This window comes from Squalius cephalus (assembly GCF_949319135.1).
Source record: "Squalius cephalus genome assembly, chromosome: 10".
NCBI classification, from domain to species: domain Eukaryota; kingdom Metazoa; phylum Chordata; class Actinopteri; order Cypriniformes; family Leuciscidae; genus Squalius; species Squalius cephalus.
Genome location: NC_137131.1, coordinates 4072002 through 4082991, shown reverse-complemented (window position 1 = coordinate 4082991; position 10990 = coordinate 4072002). Strand labels below are relative to the sequence as shown.

At 35.0% G+C, this 10990-nt stretch overlaps 1 protein-coding gene across 3 annotated transcripts in view; it reads left to right on the top strand.

The window, feature by feature from the left end:
* The first annotated feature begins 2851 nt into the window (after positions 1 to 2851).
* The window catches only part of cUnh3orf18 (chromosome Un C3orf18 homolog), a 12794-nt gene continuing 4655 nt past the window's right edge, over positions 2852 to 10990 (top strand). The window contains exons 1-3 of one of the 3 annotated variants that reach the window (XM_079884702.1): positions 2852 to 3031; positions 3880 to 4082; positions 4271 to 4383. The gene's annotated coding sequence lies outside the window, so the exon portion shown is untranslated. Of the gene's footprint in view, positions 3032 to 3879; positions 4384 to 10990 lie in introns of those variants that run through there. The other 2 variants (XM_079884703.1, XM_079884701.1) reach the window with 2 other exon arrangements.

Here is a 10990-nt window from a genome sequence, read left to right as displayed (position 1 = left end):
ATGAGCAGTCAGATATAGGACTATTTATTTCTGTGAAGAAAATAAAATGTACTCAAAGAATATGTTTTTTAATTAATGTCTTTGACATATTCTTCTCATATTAAAGGGGTGGTATAATGCCCTTTTCACAAGATGTAAAATAAGTGTCTGATGTCCCCAGATGTGAAGTTTTAGCTCAAAATACCCCACAGATATAGCATGTTAAAATTGTCCCTTTTTGAGGGTGAGCAAAAACGCACCGTTTTGTGTCTGTTCCTTTAAATGCAAATGAGCTGCTGCTCCCGGTACAGAGGGCGGAGCTTCAACAGCTTGTGTCCTTTTACCTCACACAGACCTGCACTGAAAATTTCTAAAACTTTTAGCCTTTTATGTTCAAACCGGAGTCAGACATTGATGGAGAGACTCAAGAAGAGGTGACAACATGTAGAAGCAACAGGACATTTCTGTATGGTTAGTTGATGAATTTATGTAGCTCATGTGTAGTTTTCTTCTAGTCATTGATTAGCATGTTCTGTCATAGAGACAGAGCGTATTTAGGCCACGCCCACACCGGGGGGGAAACAATCCAACCGTCTCCATTGACTTTGCATTGTGAGAGGCTGCCTCCTTGTCATTAATGACTTATAACAAAAAACAAAACAATGTCGAAAAGCTGCTTTGTGACAAGGTGTACAGCAAACAAGCTAAAAACCCCAGAAATAAGTTTTTAGAATCTGTCGACCCCAAAAAACATTCATTTAAGGACACAAAAGTGGATATAGGCAATTGAAATAGAGCGCAAGGTGTCATATTACTCTGAGAACTATGTCCACTGGAGCAGGGAACGTAATCGGCGACAGTATAGCTTAGCTTACAAAAATATAATATATAAAACTGACATTTGGATATTTGACTTACCAGTGACAAAATGTTTACTGCATTGTTTAGTGCATACTGAGTGTCAGGATCCCAATTTACCCATTCGTTCCAGCCTGTACCCACTTTTGTGTCCTTAAACGCTCGTTTTTTGGGGTCGACAGATTATAAAAACTTATTTCTGGGTTTTTTAGCTTGTTTGCTGTACACCTTGTCACACAGCAGCTTTTAGGCATTTTTCTGTCTTTTGTTATAAGTCATAAATGACAAGGATTTGTCTTGCAATGCAAAGTCAACGGAGACGGTTGGATTGTTCCCCCCCCCCCGGTGGGCGTGGTCTTCAGATTATAAAAATATTTTAGGGCCCCCCTTCAAATTTAATGATATTATTCTCAAAACCAAAATGGATTGCAGGGCTCGACATAGAGAGCCTAAGTCCCTCCCCTCCGCTTCCGGCTCATGGGACCTTATTTCGGAAAAAATATGTATGGAAGTCAATGGCGAGAGATAACTTATCTTTTTATTCCGTCTGAACTGTGCCCTGAACTACACATATGATGTTTGTCAATTTAAAGGGTAATTATGAAAGTCGCAGTTTGTCATAAAACAGAAGAGTAACGTTTAGTTTTATGTATAAAACTTACATAATCTTAGTTTTATGTGAAAATCGCTCAATGAACTACATCTCTCGTCTCGCACTATGTACGTCACAAGATCCGTTGCTCGTATGTGTGTATTCTGGCTCAAAACACTCAGGCATGACGGCGTAACGTTACGATTATAATGTAAGACTATAGAAAAAATGACAGACGTTAGCTTCAGTAAAGTTAGCTTCATTCATTGAGAGAAAAGGTATGATGTCCCATGTGCGCCTTCTGGGTTTGTAGTCTTTGTAATTACGTGTTTTCACAGTCTTATACCTCAGCAGTTTTACATCAAGCTGCGACTTTCTTGACTTTAAAATGTATCTTTTAAATTGACAAACATCATATGTGTAAATCAGGGCACAATTCAAACGAGATCAAAATATTTGTTGTCTCTCGCCATTGACTCCCATACAATATTTTTCCGAAATAAGGTCCCATGGTGGTCGACCGGAAGGGGAGGGACTTAGGCTCTCTATGATAATCTATAAATCGTGTTCCTGGAGGCGGGGTTTATGTAAATTCTAGGGTTGGTGATGTCACTAACCCTGGAGGAATGTTGTGTAGTCCCTACCAGCCGTTTGTTGTAGTCCTTAAAAAGCAATTTCTTTAAAAGCAAATATCTCTCTTTGCTTTGAACTTTTAGCGTTGTAACTTTGCAGATGTTGTTTATGCTCAAACAGCAACATTACACTTTAACTAAAGTTAGAAAAGTGAAATCATAATCAACCACCCCTTTAAGACCGACTGAAAAAAGGTTGATTTCTAAAAACAAGTAATGCTTGGTGGGTATAGCCTGTAAATAAACAACAAAAATTACGGATGTCTGAAATACGTGAAAAGTTTTTCAAACGTTAACAATTTTATTTTATTTTTACTCAAGTTTTGTATATAATATGATTTGCAATGAAAAATCTAATACAAAATCACTGGAAAGGACATTAAATCAAACTTGGGCAAGTGAAGTAAAAAAAAAAAAAAAATCACATATGGTACACTGAGTGTTGCTTACATTTATTATCTTGTAACTAAGGATTATATTTACTCCTCTTAGCATGTTAGACAGTTAATTTGAGAGCAGTTTGGCTTGCGTTTTATAAACAGACAAATAAGAGGATTATAGCGGATAAGCACTAACGCACTGTCGCCACTAGAAGGCAGCGTTTGACAGGAAGAGATTTTAAATAGCAAATGAACGACGCCATCTGCAGATTGTGTAGCCAACTAGTGAACACATTTTAATAATTGTTACAAAACATTAGACAACGGATGTGCTTTGGTCTTAAGCCCATTTTTCAAATGACATCATTCATAATCCATCCATCTTTTGGATTAATTTTAGACAACAATTCAGTTTAATCAAGGATTAGTTGCCACAAACATGTTGGATAAAATGCGTTTTAATATTATTAATATTGATAATAAAATGTTGTTTTGACAGGTAAAGGCATAGGGTTATGGCTCTGTTCCACGAAAGACCCTAAAAATACCAAGATGCAGAACGCATGGCCTTCAAAGTCTTTGATAAGAAGGTAAATAACTTTTTTTATGATCACTTAGCCTACACCTTATACAACTTTTTCACGGATACATGTGTATTACAGTGTATATATCATTAGCCGACTATTTTTAAGTGCATCTCAAGAAGAAATGTTCTTATCATATTTAATCTAATTACATAATAATGTAATAATAGCAATAATAAAGTTTTTTTTCAATAATAAGCCTTTCTAAAATACTGGTTCTGGCAGGTTGCTAAAGAATTGCTAAGTGGTTGCTGTGGTATTCTGGGTAATTATTTACTTTAATTTAGATACTGTAGTTTGAATAATGAAAATTATGTGAGGACCATTTATATTTTTGCATTGTAAGATTATTTACATGACAGCACTATATAGTTTATTGTATATGTGTGTGTTGTATTTACACACACACACACACACACACACACACACACACACACACACACACACACACACACATTAATTTTAGATTAAATATGATCTGAACAGTTCTCTTTGAGATGCACCCAAAATAGTAGGCTAATGATATATAAATCATTAAATATATACACGTGTCTGTGAAAAAGTTCAGAGAAAAAAAAGAAGAAAAAATAAATATTATATATATATATATATATATATATATATATATATATATAAGCATGATAAAGTATGATACAATGTAATCCGATAATCTGAGAATTGGGAGGATTCTTGTTCATTTAGAGTGAATATAGAATTGACAGACATGTTCCTGACACGTTCATTAATTAAGACTAAATAAAACAATTAAAATGAACAAAAATGCCTTTTCATTAGTGTTTGAGACCCGAACCATTACCCATAAATCGTCTGATTTGAGTTCACATCATGCACAGGTGAGGCAGCAAGGGGTTAACATCCTTGAAATCTCTTCCCTGGACACATTCACAGCATCTGTGTCCAACCATTAAGTCCTGTCCTCATTCCTGCTAAGCTAGACGGACAGCCAGCTGAGCCAATCACAGCCTTCAGCTGCCCCACAGCCAACCAATAGCAGAGCAGGAACGGAGGAGGGACGTTGCTGGATCACACAGCTTGGGTTTGTAGCATCCTTGTAGCTCTTCTTGTCTTGTCTCTGAATAAAATGGTATGAAAGAAAAACAGAAAACAGCTGAAAAGAAAGAAAAATGAGATGTGATTTTGTACGGTGGGACGAAATGTGGTGAACGCAGGGATCCAGAGGGGGAAAACATTTCAATTCACAGCCTCTCATCTGGTCTGTTCTAGCCGAGGAACGAAGGAGGAGGGGTGAAAGGAGAAATTCCCTCTCCTTTTTTTCCATCGGCTGCCTGGAAAACCTTGGAAGGACATCGTCCGTGGCCACATTTCTCCATGAATAGGTCTGTATCTCTCATATTAGCAGCTTGTGACAATAGAAAACATTTTCTAATCAGATTTCAGCTTATTAACACTCATTTTAAACTCTTTAAATGCTCTATAGAATTCAATGAATGCAGAAAAACAGATTTATAACTGATAAGGCACAGGAGCAGGCACCTTATTTTGGTGTCTGTTGGTATGTCTAGCTTTGTCTTGTGGTGGCCTCTGATTGGTCGAGGAGGCAGGCTTAAGAATGCCCGAAGCGTTCTGATTGGCCCGAAGGACTAACATGTTCTTCATTAAGCGTGCAGACTGTTTACACATTGACGAGACAGAGCTTTCACCCTAAATGATCATGTAAGAAGTTAATCAACACCACCCAAATACACAGATTACTGGGATCTGCTGCAGATATTCTTGTCTTCTGTGCTTGAATGTCCTTTTTTGACAGGGAAAAACATCAGAAAGTCAAATACCTGTAATCTACTGTTTGTTGACTATTTCAGTTTAAGTACAAACGAAATCACATTTACAGGATTGTGCTTGCAATGGAAGTCTGAGCAATGGATTTCGCCAGGAATTTTTTTAAATACATGGCTGTTTTGAAAGTACAGCCTTTACAACACTGTAAATGTTAATGTAAAATAAAATCTTGAGATTTGCTTGCCGATGCAAAGCTATAAGACACCATGACTCCTGTGATGACAACGTAAAGCCGGTAAAAGTGCGTGCAAGCATACTAGAAAGAGATGTGATATCAGTAGTGTTTACATAGAGCAAACTTCATCCAGGAATTGATGCATAAAGATGATTTAGACTATACAACTCAAATAACACACTTTTTGCATTGAAGAATTGTTTAAAGTGCATTAAAGAAAATGGAAGCTGCACATTTTGGCTTTTAAATCCTCCAGTTTGGGCCCCTACACTATTGCAAGTGCATTCCTGGAAAGACCTGGTAAACGAGAAGTTGAAATTATTGTTTGTGGTCGGTGTTTTAAAGTGGTGTGATTAGTTGCTAGGGTGTTCTAGGTAGATGCTAGGGCATTGCTATAGGGTGTTCTGACCAGTGTTGTTAACCCTTTTAATGCATTAAAAACGGTATACCTGTTGTATTCCCAGGTCCGTTTGGAACTTAAGCTTATAAACAGTCATAATTTAAGATTTTTATATTGTAACTGATCAGTAACTTCTCATTAATGAGTGAATGTGCATATTTAAAAAACCAAAAAAAAGTTTTGAATGTTACCATGGTTTTACCATGCTATTACTACATTCACCCCTTTTTTTATTAATTATAAAATTTGGTAACACTTTATTTTATTGTCCTTGTTACATTATGTTACATTTCATTGCCGTAGTAATAACAGTATGCATAATTACATGCAACTAACCCTCAACCAAATCCTAATCCTACCCTAATCCCATAGTAAGTACATGTAGTTAATTATTATTACTCAGTACTTAAATATATAATTACACTTTAAAATAAAGTGTAACCCAAAATTCTTTGAAATGTAAAATTTAGCAAGAACAACAGCAAAAACCAGTTTAATACAAGATATTACTAAATATTAAATATTCTAAATGCTAAAATATTCTGAAATGTTTTCAAACTAAATATATTAATTAAACTAAGTTTCAGAATGAAAAAAAAATATATATTTTTTTAAATCGTTTTTGGTCATTTAAATAAAATAAAATATAATTAATGAAAAATTCAAAAACTTAAACAAAAATACAAGAATTGTTGCACATACATGTTGCATTGGCAACTGGCTGAAATATGTTTTAGTTAAAGTATAAATTAGACTAAAATTGAAATAGAAATGAATTACAGCTATAGAAAAAAACCTAAAAGTAATAAAAATGACAAGAGCACATGACAAAAGTACTAATACTTAAAGCTGTAGTCCGTAACTTTTTTGGGGTTAAAAATGATCCAAAATGTTTGAGCAAGTACATAACCAGCCAGTGTTCATAACCATCTGCTTGCCTTAGCTCGATTTAAAACGGTAAGCTTGTAATAATGTTTTTAACTCCAGCGGTACTGGTGGATTTCTTCGGGAAATTCGAGCATGTCTTTGCCTCATTACGTCACATCTGTCCACATAAAGAAGAGTCTCGGCTAGTAGGCTATATTGTGTGTGAGGATGTTGGAGGCTGAGATTTATAGCCTTTTCTCACAGCACTTGATATTATTAAACTCCAGAAAGGTTCAAACGATAAGTGACAACTGGAGATTCACCCGTTGTAAAATGCAAAAGACTTCGGACTTCGGAGTGGCTGCAGAATAAAAGAGACTTCAACCGGCCAGTGCAAAAACAAGGATAAATATCGGAAGGGAAGAAACTGAACTACAGGTAGCCCTAGTACACATTAAATGTAGTCACACAATGCTGATGTTGTTTTAGATGTTAATTTGAGAACAAAGTATAATTTGCACGGTTTGACGTGATATGATAAGCATGATATGATATGATAAAAAAGTAGAATCTGTGATTGCGAATGCCAGTATCCACACCGGCGCGGTGAATGATAGACGCACATTCTCCTCAAAACATTGGATTCATCCGCGCTGTGCCGTGCCGAGGCACAACCCACGTTAAGTTGATAATTCTGTGAATAACTGCAATTGCAGATTTCAAACAGAGATGGCGACAAAGAGGAAAAACTACGAACTGCAGCTTTAAACTAAAATTAAAATTAAAACTGAAAATATAAAAATAAAAGGTGTATATATATATATCATATATATATCTATATATATCAAAATATTAATTAATACTAACTAAAATAACACTGGTTCTGGGTAGTTGCTAGAGAATTGCTAAGTGGTAGCTGTGGTATTCTGGGTAGTTACTTCAATGTAAGTATGTCGTATTTTTTTCACCTGTTTTATCATCAAAATTTTTTGGAAAGTCTGATCACTTTAGCACTTTTCACAACTGCACATTCTTTTAATTCCTAGTGTTTGGGGTTTCTTTAAATCACCAAGTATGAGCAATTGATGTTTGCCTTACATGATCATATAGATTCAGCAAGTGTGTGAATTAATGTATCAGATATAGGTTCAGCGTCTCAGCTGCAGGTGGCCTCAGGCCTGTTGTTAGAAAGTGTGAGAGAGAGAGAAACAGCGAGAGCAAGCAAGAACACATCTGTGCATCTCTTTGTCATCTCTTACGAAACGCACCTCTTTCAACATGCACCGTGTTTCTGGGTACTTGCTTTCCTAGGTAGAGTATCAGACTGTCTCTCTCTCTGTTTCTCTGTGCCACTCTCGTACCCACATCCTGCCACGACACCCGCTGCTGCAGGGAGGATAGAAGTATAACGGCAACAAAACACACACACACACACACACACACACATGCTCGCACACACACGCCCACGCCCACACACACACACACACACGCACACGCTCACACATGCTCACACACGCACACACATGCTCACACACGCACACACACAAACACACACACGCCCACACACACGCACACACATGCACACGCCCATACACACAAACACACACACACACGCTCACACAGACACACAGACACACACACGCCCATACACACACACACACACACACGCCCATACACAGACACACACACACGCCCATACACACACACGCACACGCCCCCACGCCCATACACACACACAGACACACACACACACACACACACACACACACACACGCCCATACACACACACGCACACACACACACACACACAAACACACGCTCACACACAGACACACACACGCCCATACACACGCACACACACGCCCAAACAAACACACATGCACTTTCAGGAGAATTATGGGTGAATTCATTAAAACAAGTCCAATTTAAATTTCACACAGAATAAAAAATAAAATAAAAGAAACCCTTCTAAACCTGCTTCTTCTGCAGGACACAAAGACTTTTGGGTGAATTATACCTTTAAGATCATTTTCAGTGTGACAGTTTATTCATGCTAATTCTGTTAAAAATTGTCAAGCCAAATCTTCATTATTTTAATTTAATTGTTTTTAATTAATATTATAAAAAAATATATTATTTAAATCAGCAAAACAATTTTTTTACAGTGTACCATTATTATGTATAAATAATTTTCATTTGAAAAATATATAATTTATTCGTTTTCTTTTTACATTACAGTAAGGAGAATATGGTTTTGTTGTAAAAATAAGTGTTGTTTTGGGGTGAAATACTTTTTTTTTTACAAGCTTTGTGAAATTATATCATTCACATTCAGACACATTTTCATACATACAGTACACTACTGTTCAAAAGTTTGTCTGTAATCATTTTTGATTTTTTACAGAAGTATGCTCACCAAGGCTGCATTTTGATTTTTAAAATATTACAATTTATTTTGTTTGCATATATTTTAAAATGTAATTTATTCCTGTGTATTTTCAGCATCATTACTCCAGTCTTCAGTGTCACATGATCCTTCAGAAATCATTATAATATGATGATTTAAAGAAACATTTCTGATTATTATCAGTGTTGAAAACAGTTGATCTGCTTCATATTTCTCAGGATATAGAAAGTTGAAAAGAACATAATTTATTTGAAATAGAAATATTGTAACATTTTAATTATCTTTACAGTTACTTTTAAACAATTTAACCTGTTATTGCTGAAGTATCTTTCTTCCAAAAAAAAAAAAATCTTTCTGACCCCAAACAGAAGTGTATTTTGAGAACGGTAGTGTATTTTGAGAGTAAAACTACACAACACACCTTTTAACTGTACATGTCAAATTTTAAATTCTAGAAACAAAGTTGATTCATGGCACCAAAAGCTGTTCATCTTTGTTTCGAAAGTCTTGTATATTTGTGTTCATCAAGCTAAATATTTTTCAAAATGGTCATATCTAGATTGGGGAATTTAATTTTACTGTTCTGAATTTCTGTCACTCCAAACCAAACCAAATGACTTTCTTTTTTTGTAGAACGAAAGTTTACTGTTACTGGATGAAAAGCACCATAAAAGTGTCATAAAAGCATAGTCCATATGACTCATGCACAATATTCCGAGTCCCCTGAAGTCATGCAATAGCTTTGTGTGAGGAACAGACTGAAATTTAAATCCAATTTTCATCAAGATATCATAAGGCTTGGAATATTCATTGGATTTATTTTGTTATGAAGGTGAGCCAACAATAACCGACTTTTATTTTTTGACATGCCCCTTTAACAGCATGAGAAGCTCTTTGTGAATGGAGACAGTCTGCGGTTTAGGAGATTTCTACATTCTCATTCACATCCACGAGATCTCAACAGCAGATTCTCCTATTCTCTATTTTAAGCGGCGAGCCTCGTTCCTGCCTCCAGCCCCCACATCCACAAACACACATACACACACACACACGGATCCTAACGGTTGTAGTGTGGAAGGAAGCTTGCGGTTTGCCAACAGTATCTTAAAAGTTCACACATCCATATGTTGTCCACAGGGTTTGTACTTGCGCGCGCACACACACATGCCACACACACACACTTTCAGTCAAGAGCATGCAATCACACACAGATTTTCTCACTGAGCCACTAAACTATCCAAACCTGAATGAATCTAAAATCCCCTTTTTTCCCCCTGTTTTAAGTTTCTAATTGATTGGGTGCTTTCAAGAGCAATGACACTTCTCGGTTCAATCTCAGATATTCATAAAGAAAAAAGACTTGTCAAGAAAATTCTTCTCGTTGAGTTTAGCACTTCGATCTCGTTTGACCAAATCGCATTCTTTTCAGAGAGTTTTAACTAAGTTATTTAACAAGGATTCTTTACAAGTGATCAAAAGTGACAGTAAAGATATTTAAAATGTTCCAAAAGATTTCTATTTCAAATAAATATTGTTCTTTTTGAACTTTCTATTAATGAAATAATCCTGAAAAATATGTTTCATGGTTTCCACAAAAATATTATCAGCACAACTGTTTTCAACATTGAAAATAATCAGAAATGTTTCTTTAAATCATCATATTAGAATGATTTCTGAAGGATCACTGAAGACTGGAGTAATGATGCTGAAAATACAGCTTTGATCACAGGAATAAATTACATTTTTCAATATATTCAAACATAAGACAGATATATTAAATTGCAATATTATTTCACAACATTGTCACAACATACTGTATTTCTAACAAATAAATGCAGCATTGAAGAGACTTCTTAAACAAAAAACATTTTGACCACAAACTTTTCAATCAGTAGCCTACTGAAAAAAAAAAAATATATAAAAATAGTACATATATATATATATATATATATATATATATATACATATATATATATATATATATATATATATATATATATACATATACATATATATATATACATATACATATATATATATATATATATATATATATATATATATATATATATATTTTTTTTTTTAAAGGACTGTTTTCTCCAGTATTTGTATTTTTATGCTTAATGAGTAAACGGTAAATTATAGTGGAATCAATTGTTTGCTTGCTTCATGTAAGTAATGCTATTTATGCCAAATATGATGAGAGGGACCCCCTTACTAAAGTATAAAAAGCAGCAGTTTTCATGTATACAAATACTGTTAAAAATAAAAATATAATTAAGTGTGTAAAATATT